This window comes from Rhipicephalus microplus, chromosome 2 (genome assembly GCF_043290135.1).
Source record: "Rhipicephalus microplus isolate Deutch F79 chromosome 2, USDA_Rmic, whole genome shotgun sequence".
NCBI classification, from domain to species: Eukaryota; Metazoa; Arthropoda; class Arachnida; order Ixodida; family Ixodidae; genus Rhipicephalus; species Rhipicephalus microplus.
Window position 1 is genome coordinate 84,399,488 of NC_134701.1, and position 16,064 is coordinate 84,415,551.

The following is a 16,064-nucleotide window of genomic DNA, read 5'->3' on the forward strand; positions in this document are numbered from 1 at the left end:
GTGGTGGCTGCGGTTCGAAAATACGCTGATGGGAGAGGGTACAGGTGATCTCTGAGGAGGGCAAAATGCCGGATGTATCTCTGCATAGTTCTGTACAGCAGGTGAAAGTGAAAGAAAGTTCTGCGTTTCTATACTACTCGTCCAAGTACACGTAAATTCGCATCGCTCATATCATAATGAGAAGGTTTTCTCCATAATGATCGTACGTATATACCTACATTAGAATGATACCTAATACGCCTTCACGTCACATACACGGGTACAAATAAACTGCCCCATTACGACTTTTATCTGCTGGTCACCCCATGATAAACATATAAGTCAAAAGTGATTGAGAGACCAACCGATTGATGATCATTGATGATTGACTGATCATTGGTAAATAGATCACATCACATACGCTCACTCAACTTTAAGTGGACTCCTTCTTTCGCGTCATGCACGGTTGATAGGCTCAGTACTGCTCTACATGGCATTACTGGAGCATTGCCCTAACACACCTTTTTCTTCATTTTTTAAAACCATGGAACAGCCGAACAAAGTCACTGATAGGACTGACACGCTACGTTTTAGTCAAGAGACGACTAAGACCCAGAAAGCATGACCTATCTTGGATTTGTCGACGTCTATGGTTTTACCCCGGAAAAGATTACTGAGAATACTGACTCTTACGTGCGCTTAACAGTTTTTGGCCTAACGATGACCAGGTAAGACAGAAAAGTGCTCAAATATCACTGAGTTTGTTTCCCTTGCTAAAATGTTCTCATCGCTTTTCGTTAGAGTATCTTGTATGGTCTTGACGCCACCTCACAAGCCATCTCGAGATAGTGATACGTAAGGCTGTTTGTTGACGAATATAAAAGACGTTGTTGAAGGTATTCGAGAACAGCCATTGTTTCCACGTAAAACAAAGCACGGGAAGCACTCTGATGAACAGGAACAAGAGCAGATATGTTTTTAATAACACCGTGATGAACCACAATTTTGTTTTTCCATGTTCCTTAAAAGTGAATTACTCGCACCAACGTACCAGTATTTATCACACTATAAACGTGGCAACATTCACACAGCTGCAAGCTTGATTTGTGATTGGTCGCGCGTACGAGCCAGCCAACCACAAATCAGTGTCAGGATCGATGCTTATTTCAGGCTTTCCAACTTAACACAGCATCGGCGGCGGTGGTGGCCAACTATAGTTGTCTTGCGTTGTAATTGTCACCTACAGTTGTCTCTCAATTTAATTTTTCATTTGTTTTTAGAGAACATGCTACCTGTCATAAAGGAAAGGAGCCTGAACTTAAGAGCTTGTTTTCTTTGTTAGACATAATAATAATGATACATGACAGACCATTATACTATGTAAAGTACAGGGTTTGTTATTCGAAGTAACTGTAAATTAAATGTAAAGAAAGCAGACTGGACGGAAAGATAACCTGCCGTGGGCAGCGACCGAACCTATGATCTTCAAATGATGCATCCGGTAATCTACCAGCTGATTTACCAAAGCGTCTATCCTTTTATCCACTTTGTAGAGTACGTATGTGCATTTAAACGTGGAAGCGTCAGTCAGCGCCTCCTGTCGCCATTGCAGCGAGTGTGGGACACTCATTTTTTCTTGTCTGTTGGCGTCACGTAGTGCGTGATTTATCACGAGCTGGCAGCTGACCAATAATCCCTCGCATACCACCTTGAAAGTAATAAGCCTGCCAGAATGAGAACCTCGCAATAGATGAAGGACAGAAGGAAACATCGCGTGATACGTGGTGCTAACAGGCATAAAAAAAGTGTCCCACACTCACTGCAATGGCAACAGGCGACGCTTACTGGTGCCATACATAATGTACATACATACCCTATAAAGTGGATAAAGGGATAGCAGCCGTGGTAAGTAAGTTGGTAGATCATCGGATTCTTTATTCGAAGGTCGTAGATTCAGTCCCTGCCCACGGGAAGTCATCTTTCCGTCCACTTTGGTTTCTTCACAATTACACAACAATTAATTCTAATCAAATCCTCCATACTATTCATGGCATAATTGTCTGCCAGCTCTCTTTATTATATTACCTGTAGAGTAATTCCAAGAGTGACTTCATTGTTGTCGCAACTCATACAAACGTAACTTCCCGCAATACTGTGTTTATATTGCTAGTGCTTCGCCATGTATGCAGAATCATACCTTATTAGTCCAAATAAACTCGACCCTGTCTCGCTGAGTGCTCGTGTAATGAAAGGCAGGAAGTGTTTCCCAGCTGGCTTTATTTTTTCGCAGACAATACACTTGTACGTTGCTCTTGCTCCAGCTCTGAAGGACTAGCGGGACCCTATCGTAGACAGTAACTTGAGGTGGTTACGAGAGTGATAAGTACTATGTTAAGGGCGAAGCTCCTTAAGGCATAGGTTTGTCCACCGTTGTTGTCTGTCGTGTACGCTAGGTGGCACTCGCATCGCTAGTACTCAAGTCAATCCCTAGGGGTGCGGACACGTGCGCTGCGTCTGAGATGTTTCGACAGACAGGCAGAGAGACAGACTGACAGTCGAACAGACAGACAGACGGATGGATGGACCAAACTCTTTCGTCATCATTCTCTTCGTGGATATGGCGTATCGGCTGGGCGAAATTCATGGCGGTTTCACGGTTTTACGATGTATCGCCGAAGCTTCGCCCACTCATCCTCATTAACTCCGTCCCCGCAGGGGCGTCTGTGAGAGCAGGCGTTTGGTGCCTAGCGCCTCCAAGGACCCGAGCTTACGGGGGAGTTTCGACTCCCTCCCACGCATAGCCGTGCGTGGCTGAGCAGTGTCCGGGAAAAAGGGATCCTGGGGGCTGAGCCGACGCCGAGTGTTTGAATCTTAAGCCCCCACCCCCCCTTCCCTGGCAGAGGCAACACACCCCTTTGGCCCTGTCTTCACGCAGACGGCGCACCAGGACTGACCCACCCAGGGGAAATCGGCAGTCGCCTTTTCCTCTCTCTCTCTCTACATTTTCGTCTTTGCCATCACTTTTTATCTTTCCCGTGTTCTTGTTTCTTCCTTTTACTTCCAATTTTCCTGGCTGTGAGGGTTAACCCTGTTCAAATATCCTACCTCTGTGTAGGTGAATTGGGTTATAGTGGCGTTGTACGGCTCACGTTGGCAAGTTTTTAGTATTTACAAACTTGTAGCGTCCCCTCGTTGGGCTCCATAGTGGGTGGTCGCCAACGCTGCTGAATAAAAATAAAGCCGGCATGCATAGAGCATTCACCTTGCTTACCGATCGTACCAGTTTGAAGCGGGTACGTGCCGATGACAAACTTTTTTAACCAGGCAACAGAAACATTTCCTCACTCTCACGTCATACATTCTGAAAAAAATGGAAAGCAAGCCAGGACCGTATCTTCTTTCGTAGTTGCCAGGTGTCTTACTGAAACTCTTGGCGCTGGAAACAAGGTAACCAAAATGGCTAGCGGAGTCCTCCTCATCGAAATTCGGGACAAAGAACAATTTGAAAAACTAGACTGTCTCTCAGTCTTCTGTGGCATACCGATGACCATAACACCACACAGATCAATGAACACGACTCGGGGAGTGGTATCTGGCATGGACTTACTTGACCTGACCGAGACTAAACTTTCGGACGGGTGGAAGAGCCAAATGGTGACCAATGTACAGAGAATTATCATCAGAAGAGTATGACCATGGCTCTAATAGCTGCCGTGGTCGCCAAACCTGGGGCACGTGTCTGAGAACTGCAACAAGCAGCCGCACTGTGTAAACTGTGACGGAAACAATGCTGCATATTGACGTTCCTGTCCATACTGGAAGAAAGAAAATGAGATAATAACGCTGGAGGTGAAAGAAAATATTTCTTTTAAGGAAGCAAGGAAAAGGGTCTCGCCATTCTATGGCTCAACATATGCTGATGCTGTGCGTCAGGGAGCATCGCCACACCATCCCTACCTTCGGCCCGCGCATACCGAGCCGGTAGATGTGGCACTTGTCCCTAAGGCGGCTGTAGTCCAGACTTCTTTGCCTACTTCAGAACAGAAACTGGAGACTCCAGGGTCCTCAGATCTCAAAGCCTCGCCTCCTCAGATAAGGCCCAGAATTGGAACTATACTAGCCCGCACGTGCGGGCATTCAGTGCCTCTGAAGACGGAGTGGATTCGTCGGTACCCTTGGTGCCGTAAGAGTGGCGTGGCTTCTTAGAGCGCGTCAAGAAAACAAAAAAAAGCAGATAGTGGGGCCTGGTGATGGCGCTGTTTATTGAATTCAAACATCCCACCTGAACAGCCACTCGCCCTTCGTACAAACAAAACTACTTTAATTTCACCTTGAACACCAAAATAATGCTATGGAACGTCAGTTGCCTCCTCAGGAACCTTGACGACGCCCAAGAACGTTTACACGAACACTCACCGAAATTGCTGTATGTACAAGAAACACACTTAAATCCAAAACACCTACTTTCTACTTAAACACGCTATTTTCCTAAAGGACCGCGATGAAGCCGTGACATCATCCGGAGGGGCTGCCATCATAATGAATCAAGAAATTACATGCACACATTTTTAACTCCAAACATCCTTTGAGGCAGTGGCCGTTCGAGCTGTGCTTTTCGACAAACTGATCACAATTTGCACTCTTTACGTACCTCCGAGCTATCACCTACAAAAACATTACTTCCAGACTTTAATCGATGAACTTCCGGAACCTTTTGCTCTCCTTGAAGACTTGAATGCGCATAGCAGCTTATGGTGTGACTCACGTTGTGACGCCCGAAGTTTAGTGATTGAACAGTTTCTTTTTCTGTTCCAGCGCGTGTCTCCTGGATCAAAAAAAAACCAACTTATTATAACCTCGCTAACAATACCTATTCCTCCATAGACCTAGGCATAGTATCTCCATTGCTTGTACCTATACTTCACTGGAAAGTCATCACTAATCCCTACTGAAGTGACCATTTTCCGTAGTTTTTTTTGGCGCGACATATGCACTTTGATTACTGATGCTGCTGTGAACTACTTCACAGCGCTTTTGATTTATGCAGCAACAAAATGCATCCCACAAACCAATGGACACCCCGGAAAACGACCTGTGCCATGGTAAAGCTCTGAGTTCTGATTGATTGATTGATTGGTTGATTGATATGTGGGGTTTAACATCCCAAAACCACCATATGATTATGAGAGACGCCGTAGTGGAGGGCTCCCGAAATTTCTACCACCTGGGGTTCTTTAACGTGCGACCAAATCTGAGCACACGGGCCTACAACATTTCCGCCTCCATCGGAAATGCAGCCGCCGCAGCCGGGATTTGATACCGCGACCTGCTGGTCAGCAGCCGAGTACCTTAGCCACTAGACCACCGCGGCGGGGCAAAAACTCTGAGTGCCGAAATGCGTGCAAGAATCAAAACAAAGCACGGAGGTTGCTTCGGAACTCACCAACAGCGAAAAATCTTGACAGCTTTAAGTAAATAAATTCTCAGGCAGGAGAACGCGTGGCCAGGCCAGAAGAGAAAGTTGGCAGAAGTTTTTATCAGGGATCCATTCATATGCACAAAAGGCTAAAGTCTGGAACATGGTTGGTAGAGTACACACACTCCCACTCGTCAACGCATGTACACAGAGTGACACCATGGAAGATCAGGCGAACTTCCTCGGCACACACTTCGAACAGGTGTCCATCTCGTCACACTATACTGATGCTTTCCAAAATACATAACAAAAATAGAATAGCAAAAACTCGAACACAAATGTAAGGGATACGAGGCGCACAATCAAGCTTTCAGCTTAGCTGAGCTCCAAACATCACTGAATTCCTGCAGTGGTTCCGCCCCAGGTTCTGACCATGTGTTGTATGAAACGTTAAAAAAATGTACCAATCAAAACGCAAAAAACCTTACTTTGTTTGTACAATGATATATCTGGTTCTCTGGCGCTATCCCTACTTCTTGGAAAGAGGCTATTATTCTCATTTTGAAACACGGCAAGTACCCTTCTTCAGTTCCGAGCTATACGCCTATCGCACTTACAAGCTACTTGTGCAAACTTTGCGAAACATTGATAAACTGCCGACTTGTACCTTTCCTTCAAACAAACAATTTGCTCGACCCATTTCAGTGCAGGTTTCCACCGACCACCTTGTTCATATCGAGGCACTGATCAGGCACGATTTCGTCCACAAACAACATTTTCTCTCTGTGTTTCTTGATATTGAAAAGGCTTACGATATAACATAGTGCTTGGAAATATTAAGAGACCTGTCTAACCTTGGCGTGCGTGGCAGAATGTTGACCATAATTGAAAGTTACTTGTCAAATCGGGCATTTAGGGTCCGAGTGGGCAGCGTTTTTTCCCAAACATTTGCCAAAAAAACAGGATATTGCGCAAGGTGGTGCGCTTAGCTGCACAATTTTTGTTAGCAAAATGAATTCTTCGCGCTTGTCCATCCCTTGCAATATGTTTTACTGTACATATGTCGACAACGTCGAGCTTGGTTTTAAGTCTTGTAATCTGGCCATGTGTGAGCGGCAGGTTCAGCTTGGTTTGAACAAAGTCTCTAATTGGGCAGAAGAAGATGGGTTCCGAGTGACTGCACAGAAAGGCAAGTGTGTTTTGTTTTTCAGAAAGAGAGGCATTCATTCGGAACAAGATATTCAACTGCATGGGCAACGTCTTTGTGCTAATACTAACCACAAATTCTGAAACCTAATCTTGAACGCCAAGCTAACTTTCATACCACACATCTAGTATGAAGCCGTGAATGTTAATCAAACCATGAATGTTCATCAAGCCATGAATGTTCTAACAGTGTTGTCACGCACTACGTGGGGAAGTGACAAAAAGTGTCTGATCAGTTTGTATACAAGCCTCATACATGCTCGCCTAGACTATGGGGCTATAGCATATCAGTCTGCGACACCTACTGCCCTTAAAATGCTTGACCCTGTTCATCGACTAGGCATCCGCCTCTCTACGGGTACTTTCGCACCAGCCCAGTGGCAAGACTATACGTGGAGTCGAACGAATGGTCGCTCCACCTACAGAGATGTTACATGTCTTTTAAATATTATCTTACAGTGAATGCAGACAAGGAGCATCCTTCACATTCTTCAAGTAATGACATGTCAAGCTTTGCTGTGTTTGAGAAACGGCCTTTTATGAGTCAGCGTACTCACTCCGCCTGAGGGGTCTACCGAAGGAAACAGGTATGCCACTTGAACACCGCTTGGTGGTTCCCGCAGTATGCCTGCCACCATGGCAGTGGCAGGAGATTTATTGCGAGGTGTCTTTTTTGGAGGTTACGAAGCACGCACCAATTACACATGTTCAGATATAGTTCCTAGAACTACAATAAAAATACACGTCCTCAGTTCTTTACAGATGTTTTAAAGTCCAACACTTCTGTCTCGTACGCAGCCATCACCCCATTCTTTTCGGAAACCGGCGTTCTGCACTCTGATACAAGCATTTTCACCGGCGAAGCTTATGCGATACCTGTGGCTGTTAAACACTATAAACAAATAAAACTACACAAGACATTAATATACACAGATTACCTAAGCGTAGTAAAAGCTCTGAAAACTCTTAAAAGGCACAAAGACCCTGTCCTTGTCTTGATTTATTCGCTTTTGAGCACAGTCTACTCATTCAAACAGCATGTTATAGCCTGTTGGGTGCCAGGACACCGCTAAATTCAAGCAACGCTCTGGGGAACCAGCAAGCTGGATCCACCAACAAAGCCGCTACGAATACATCGATATCGATTCCTGCACTCGACTTGAAACCTTTTATAAAACGAAAGCTCAGGGGTTATTGGCAGAGCACATGAGATACATACACAGGTCATAAATTGCATGTCATCAAGCCGCAACTTGGTCATTGGCCGCCAGTAGCAAAATCACGCCACACAGAAGTAATACTTACAACGTTAAGAACAGGACATACATACACGACACATTCATTGCTTTGGTCTGGTGGCGATCCACCTTTGTGTGATAGATGTGGAGAAGCACTCACCGTACTTCACATTCTCATTCAGTGTAAAGAATTAGACACGCTAAGAAGACAACACTTCCCATTACCGTATTCCTTCAACAGATACCACTTCATCCTGCAATGTTCGTCGATTGGGAACTACTTTTCACACATAAATTGTTGTTGGCTTTTTTGAGAGAACTCCGTGCCATTCACGTGATATACTCGGGCATTCTGTAGCACGACCGCTCCAGAGAGGTCTCCGCTGCGGTGGCTACATTTAACAAAGCACTTTCCTCACGGCCCTTGAACATAAGGGTGTGAACGATCGAGGTACCTGTGCTAATGCCTTACATGTCAACCATGGTTTTTATTATCACAACCTTTCATCATACATTGATTGATATGGGGGGTTTAACGTCCTAAAACCACCACATGATTATGAGAGACGCCGTAGCGAAGGGCTCCGGAAATTTCGAAGACCTGGGGTTCTTTAGCGTGCACCCAAATCTGAGCACACGGGCCTACAACATTTTTACCTCCATCGGAGACACAGCCACCGCAGCCGGGATTCGATCCAGAGACAGCAGCCGAGTACCTTAGCCACTAGACCACCGCGGCGGGGCTTTCGTACTACATTAACGCCACACAATTTTCACAACACGTCATAATTTTATTACTTCTATGTTTTTACTCGCCTTAGCGGAAGGAATTTTTGGCCCTTATACAGCCGCTAATCCAATTCATTGTCCACAACTTTTGTCCCATGAACTAGTGCTCCTTGGCCATCAAATAGCCCTTGCGCCACAAAGCACAAAAAATCATCACCATTTACTCCGTAGCTATACTGTGTTTTTTTTCTACTTTACTATAGTCTTCTTGGTTGTCATTGCGCTGTTCAATATTTTACAGCCACATATAGTTAAGAAATGCAGTTAATTTATCAGATGAATACGTGTACTGTCTGCGTTAACGCTCATGAACATACTTCATTTAGACTATTTTCTGTACTGTCCACGTCCCTTAATCATTTGTGCCTTTTTACTTGTTTATCAACTTTGGAGAGTACACACCTCATAAAGTAAAGTTTTTCTACCCCTACTACGCAACCATCCCTTCATCCGATCACCTGACCAACTTGGCTAACACTGCGTGGAAGTCGTGAAGCGAAGCTTCGCGAGAGCGGCCGAGGAGCCAAAAGCCTATGCTGATTGAAATACAACGAACACCGCCTCAGTGGTCCCGGCTGTGGGCTCTCTCGGCCGCGGCTCACGAATGCGTGCAGATAGAGGGTGCGGCCAGACGTGGCTGTCAATCCATAACGATCTCAACTGCCGCCACCGGCATCAGACCTTCAATGGCCGGCCTCGAGACCTTGGCCTCGTCACGGTTCAGTGTGAGAAGAGTGGCACTCACTCGGACAAGCCTATAAGCCAGGCAAAGCTAGTTGTTATTAGCATCGAAGCTAAGCGCGAGCATGACCGTTGGCCCTAAGGTGTCTTTAGCCGCCGGCGAAGCGTCAACATCGAGCTGGGAGTCGCTAGCGACGCAGCTGCGCACGCGCTGTCACTAGTTCAAGCAGTCGTCATTTACTATGGGGTCTTGTCTGAGCCACTTACACGACGCGGGTATTTGCAATGCGAGTACGGTGGTCCGGTGATCAACCGCTTTCCGGGAACCGGGGCAGCGTCGTGCAACAGCCGACGACGTGTCGTCATGGAGGCGCGAGTCTCGTGCAGCTGCCCCCTCTGCACTCCTTCCTTCCGCACTCGCCTTTGGCTGCCCCACTGCCTTCTCCTGTATTGCATTTTGAATGGATCGCTTGCTCGAGCTGTCGAATTAATGCTACGAAGTCAGAGCGGTGAATACCAATGGTGACTCGTTTACCAGCAACAAATCATCGAACTTCGGGGGATTTGTGGAATTAATGCACTCTATATAATGCATGCAGTGAACGGAACTTATTGGCTATGAAGACTCATTACACTCTAATCTTGCACCCCTGTAAAGGTAGTGCGAAATACTCAGCTTAGAAATAGTAGTAGGAACTGAAGTCACTTTAAAAGTGGTGTAATAAAATACTGTACATGCAAAGTCCACATTAGGCTTAAGTGCTGCACAGCTTTTAAGGGGACACTGAAGTGAAAGAATTTGTTGAGGTAAACTGATAAATTGTACTCTGAAGACACTAGCGTGGACACTTCTGTCATCATAACATTACTGATTCTTATTTTGCTGACATTGGCTCAACGAAATATCCTGCAACTTGGTACGCTAAATCTATGAGCTCCTCGGAGGACAATGTGCTTCATATTTACAGATTATAGAGCACTCAAGTCTTGGTAGATGCCGTCAAAATATATCGTCGTGTTGATTGGTGCGAGAACTTTAAGGTGGCATCGCCACACGCATTTAATTTTTGAGCGTTTTTTTTTGTGGCAAGTATGATCATTTTGTTACTGTGAAATAGTGATTCACAAATAACTAAAAGTCATGGTTTAACCACAATGGCGATGCAATGAATGCGATAGCGAGGAACTGGCATGTCAGTCGAAGAACCAAAAGCAGCTCAATTTCTCCCTTAGCACGCCCTAACCTATACAAATCTCTTACCAATAAAATGACGCTCTTTCCTTTCGCCCTTTCTTCCCCGTTGGTTTGCGCCGCTTAATTTTTAGATGCGAAGCAGCTTTTTGATTAGCCTGTGTAACGTTGTGTGTCCATGTCTCCATGGCAACGCGCCGCACCGCGTTCCCTCAACACCCCTTAGATTCCTGAGGCCTTTCCGATGGTTGCGTGATGTCACGCAACCGGCGCTACGTTTCGGTATTCCGCAGCATCGCGGTTGCTTCTACTGGTGTTGTAGTAGTCTGTGATGAATGCGAAATACTACGTCACGTATTCGAGAAGCTTTCTCGAGCACAAGTGAACCATTCTGAATGTAGTCTCACTCTCGTAAGAAGAAACCATACTGCACAAGTTAAGCTTTATTCCGTTAAAACACCACTTTTTCTTCTGTGTTGCTTATTTACGTTCTGCAGCCTTCTTCCACCCATTGTCTTGGATGCTGTTATTTTTCCGCCTGCAGACGTTGTTGAAGACAACATTGGTTGCTGTGCGAACTACCAAGCGCAAGATAGTTTGTGGGGTGTGGCCATTTTCATATGTATCAATGTCAGTCCGTAGTTCCTACAAAAAAAAAAAAAACTGCCTGCGAAGCGACGATACCATGTTGGTCCCTGCATGAGAGTATGTTTTTGGTGTATTTTCCCAACGACAGTTTCTGCACAACTAGTTTCATTGCCAAAACCATGTCACAGCGCTACCCCAAGCATATCACTTCGCACAGCGCTCCACAAGGAAGCGATTAGAATTGCACTCTGTTCAAAACAACAGGAAGGGGAAAGCTCAATGAACATTTAACGTAAGGAGAAGGGTTGTTTTCGATAACCAGAAACCTTACGCACTCGTTACTGATAGGTACTGTCAAAAAATAATTATTGCAGATCCCTGACAGCTTCGTGTTGAAGCCCGTATATGAAGACACCCTGTTTCATTTTTGCTCAAAATTCTCTAGACTAAAGTGGCCTGTTTATAGCTTTATGCAAAGCAACAGTCTCCCTTCTTGCGATCTTCTTCGCTGGTGATCACGACGCATTAGCTTTGAGCACAAGTATTTCGGACAGTTTGGAAATATTGACTGATATGTGGGATTTAACGTCCCAAAACCACCACATGATTATGAGAGACGCTGTAGTAGAGAGCTCCGGAAATTTTGACCGGCACCTGGGGTTCTTTAACGTGCATCCAAATCCGATTTGAATCAGATTTGAATTAAGGTACTCGGCTACTGACCCGCAGCCGGGATTTGAGCCCGGAAACTGCGGGTCAGTCGCCGAGTACCTTAGCCACTAGACCACCGCGGCGGGGCAGTTTGGAAAGATCGAAGGTACAACATTGTGCTTCAGCTTGCATTTCTCCTCTTCTACTTCCAATATCCTTGCTGTTCGTTCATCTTCATGTGACAGCGTTGTTTTAAAACCCTCTGCTTGGAAGTGCAGCTCACAAATCTGCGAGCGCAATAAAAAGGCAGCTGTTATAAACTCGCTAAACATGAAACACACTACGCGTAGATATAACCTGCAGATAGCTGTTTCTTTATAATTATTAGTGTGATATAAGCACGAAGTCATTTTTAAAAGAAAAAAAATGGCACAGTGATACGCGTAGCATTGCAATACAACAGATTTTTTTTACGCAACATTTTGAATTTTGCTATCCATGGACCAGGCTGGTACCACGCCTCTACAATTCTCCTTTTAAAAAAATAAAGGAACCAAGAAAAGGAAAAATAAAACCACGTTCGAAGGCGTGTTTCTACATCTGCAATCAAGTAAAATTACACTTTTTAGTACTTTTGTTTTCTTTCTTGCATCGGAGGATGGTTGCACACATCAACATTCAGAAAACAAAACACGGAGACCAAACAAGGTGTGTTGTATGGCAGTAAGAGGGAAATAGAAGTTATTTTAACTATACTGTGAGAAGCATGTCCTTCTTAGCGCTGCTCATTTATAAACGCACCCCACTGATCACTGAATATTCATGAGAAATGCATGCTTCTTCATCGTTGTGTTGAAATATTCTCATCATGCGCGAAAAGAGTAATTCCTTTCGATAATTACAAATGTCGCAGCTAAGAACAATGATTCACAAACCCGATAAAGCAATGGGAGAATTTTTACCTTCAAATGCACTGTTGGCGTCAAATCCTTCCTTGCAATAGCTCAAAGCTATGCTTATTTCTGCGCGTCATCACATGGGGTTGAATACAGGCGCACTTTTTTTTTATTTGAATATACTGCAGGCTCACTCAGCCCTTGCCGGAGTGGTTACATAAGGCAACAAAAAAATCAGTCATTCCCCTTCACGGGTGCGTTCGTAGAAACAAAAATCAATGGCTTGTACTTTAGAAACAAAGGATGTCACGGTGCTACTTTCCGTACTCATAGTGAAGCAATGACAGTGAAAGCACAGCGAAACCTGCACCACGAGAAAAGAAGGGATGAGCATCGTCCTCTGGTCGGTGTCGCCAAGTCCACTGACCCATTGCCATAGTTTACGTGGCACCCAGGAACACAACACCGGCCCATGTTGCCCGAATTTGCAGTCGTTGCGATACTTGTACTACGCGCCAAACATTAAATTGGTCATTACCACGTTTGCGCCGAAAAAGAGAACGCTCACGTGGACACGAAGAACACTGAATAGAGCGCAAACACACGCCACGAAAAACAGAAATTGCTCAGCAGTTTGACCCTGACTTGCCCGGCAAGCGCGCTGAGAACCGACGTGGAGCCAGTGTAACCAGACGCCTTTACAGTTCTTCCGTTGGCCACTCTGCGTGACGTCGCATGTGGCTAGAGGAAGATGTGAAGAGGTCTGAAGAATTTTTAGAGGGTGTTGGTTCCCCCCCCCCCGCAGCAGTTGTTGGAACGATGCCAAGTAGGTCAAGTCGCAGCTGCGCGTTGACCTCACTTTCTCCCTCACCCACAGCAGGTGATGGCTCTTCCCAACACACCTATAGGTGGTGTTGCTCCTCCGCCCACTCACGATACTCTTCTCTCTCGTTTTGCTCTCTCCACCCGCAACGCTTGACCACACCTGGAGTGAAAGCACTCTTTCGGCTCGTTTATTTGCGATGAAACTTGCACGAAACCCTACTCGCCTGCCATGTCTTTGCGTTTCAAAGAAACGTTTACTCGACTAAAGGCTACGCGGAGTTCTGCTTCAAAGCGTTCTTCCAGCACGCGCGTCGACGCCCGTTTCAGCCAGGTCAATTGCATGCGCACCACTGCTTCTTCGCATCCCATCATGGTTCTCTTCGTGAAAATGGTCATAATTTTTCTGGTAACATGCATTGACTAGCTCAACAACAAGTTTTACCACTCGAAACTTGCAGCGCGCCGCTAATGCGCAAATAAAGTCGGTCGAAAAGAACGCACAGGCATGCACAACACAAGCACCAACAACTGCAGCGTTCTGCAAGTGTCGAGTATGCAGAACCCTACGCTGTAAGATATTAACGTAATAACCTTAAGAAGCAGGAGTCGCAGCGTTGGCGTTGGTGTCAGCGTCATAGGTTGTGAGCGAAGGATGATCATCTTATGCGGGACTGAAAAATCAAGAACGATGCAAAATAAACGATAAAAAACTGCGGTCAGAGTGGGGACCGAATCAAAGTTGATTGGTTCCGAGTGGGGATCGAACCCGGGTCGTTTGCGTAGCGAGCGGATGTTCTACCACACGGCCTCGCGTCTGCTTGTTAATGCAGTGAAAAGAACTTCCTCTGCTTCGAAATACAATGAAAGTAGCTTTCATGCTTTACAAACACACGCGCCCTACACATGCTTCACAATACAACATGAAATATGACCTTTATGATTCGTGCTACAAGCTTACATTGCCACCGGGTGTCAGAACACGAGATTGAAATTGTGACTTTATAGTTTAAAGGTAGTCACCTACTGATGATGATGATATATGGTGTTTTTTGGCGCAAGGGCCATTTGATGGCCAAAGAGCGCCAGTTCAAGGGACAACGAATGTGGACAATGATTGTGATTAGCGGCTGTATAAGGGCCATAAAATTCCTTGCGGTAAGGCGGGTAAAAACATATAAGCAATAAAATCATGACCATGCCGTGAAATGTGTGTGTGGTGTGAATAGATGACAAAAGTTGGTGATAATGTAAAACGATAGTGGACATGTATGGCATTAGCACAAGTACCTCACTCGTTCATACCCTTGCGTCCAAGGGCCGTGAGGCAAGTGCTTTCCTGTGTAGCCACCGCAGCCAAAACCTCCCTGGAGAGGTAGTGCTACGGGATGCCCGGGTATATGATATGAAAATTATGAATTTCTTTTAAAAACGCTAACAATGATTTATGACTAAAAAGCGGTTTTCTACCAACGAACATTGCAGGGTGTAAAGGTGTATGTTGTCGGTAGGGTAATGGAAAATGCTGTTTTCTTCGAGTTTCTAATTGTTTACGTTGGATTAAAACGTGAAGGACTGTTGATGCCTCACCACATTTGTCACACAATGGTGGATCGCCACCGGACAAAAGATATGTGTGTGTCGTGTATGTGTGTCCTATTCTGAGTCTCGTTAGTATTACCTCTGTGTGACGTGATTTTGATACTGGCAGCCAAAGACCAAGGTGAGGCTTAATAATGTGTAGTTTGTTTTGTGTGTGTGTATCCCACTTGCTCTGCCAGTAGTCCCTGGGGTTTCGTTTGAGAGACGGCTTAAGATCAAGGGCCGGGATTAATATGGGTGCAGGGGCAGCGCTTTTGTGGACGGATGCAGCGAGCTCATCCGCCCTCACGTTGCCTTGGATCTCACGGTGCCCTGGCACCCAGCACACCACAACATGTTGTTTGACCGTGTAGAGTGTGCACAAAATGGAGTAAAGTGAGACAAGAACCGGGTTTGTTTGTTTTTTAAGACTGTGCAGAGCCGTTACCACACTGAGGGAGTCTGTATAAATTACTGTTTTTTGTATTTGTAATTGTTTGATGTGTTTAGCTGCCACAAGTATCGCGTAAGCTTCCGCTGTGAAGATACTTGTGCCTGGATGTAGAGGGCCAGCATCCGAAAAGGATGGGCCGACAGCAGCGTAGGACACAGAGGAGTTAGACTTGGAAGCATCTGTAAAAAATTCAGGACGTGTGTATTTGTGTTGAAGTTCCAGGAAGTATGTTCGGATATGGGCAATAGGTGCATGTTTTGTTACTTCTAGGAAAGACACATCGCAGTCTATAGTCTGCCATTGCCACGGTAGCGGGTATGCTACAGGAGCCATTAAACTGTGTTCAAGTGACACTCCAGTTTCTTCAACTAGACCCTTCAGGCGAACTGAGAGGGGCTGCCTCATCGAAGGCCTGTTTTGAAACAGAATGTAGCTCGACAGATCATTAATAGTAGAGTATGAGGGGTGCTTCTTGTCTGCTTTCACCTTAAGAAAATATACAAAGGACATCTAAGTTCTCTGTAGATGAAGCGACCATTCATTTGACTCAACGTAAAGGCTGTCTACAGGG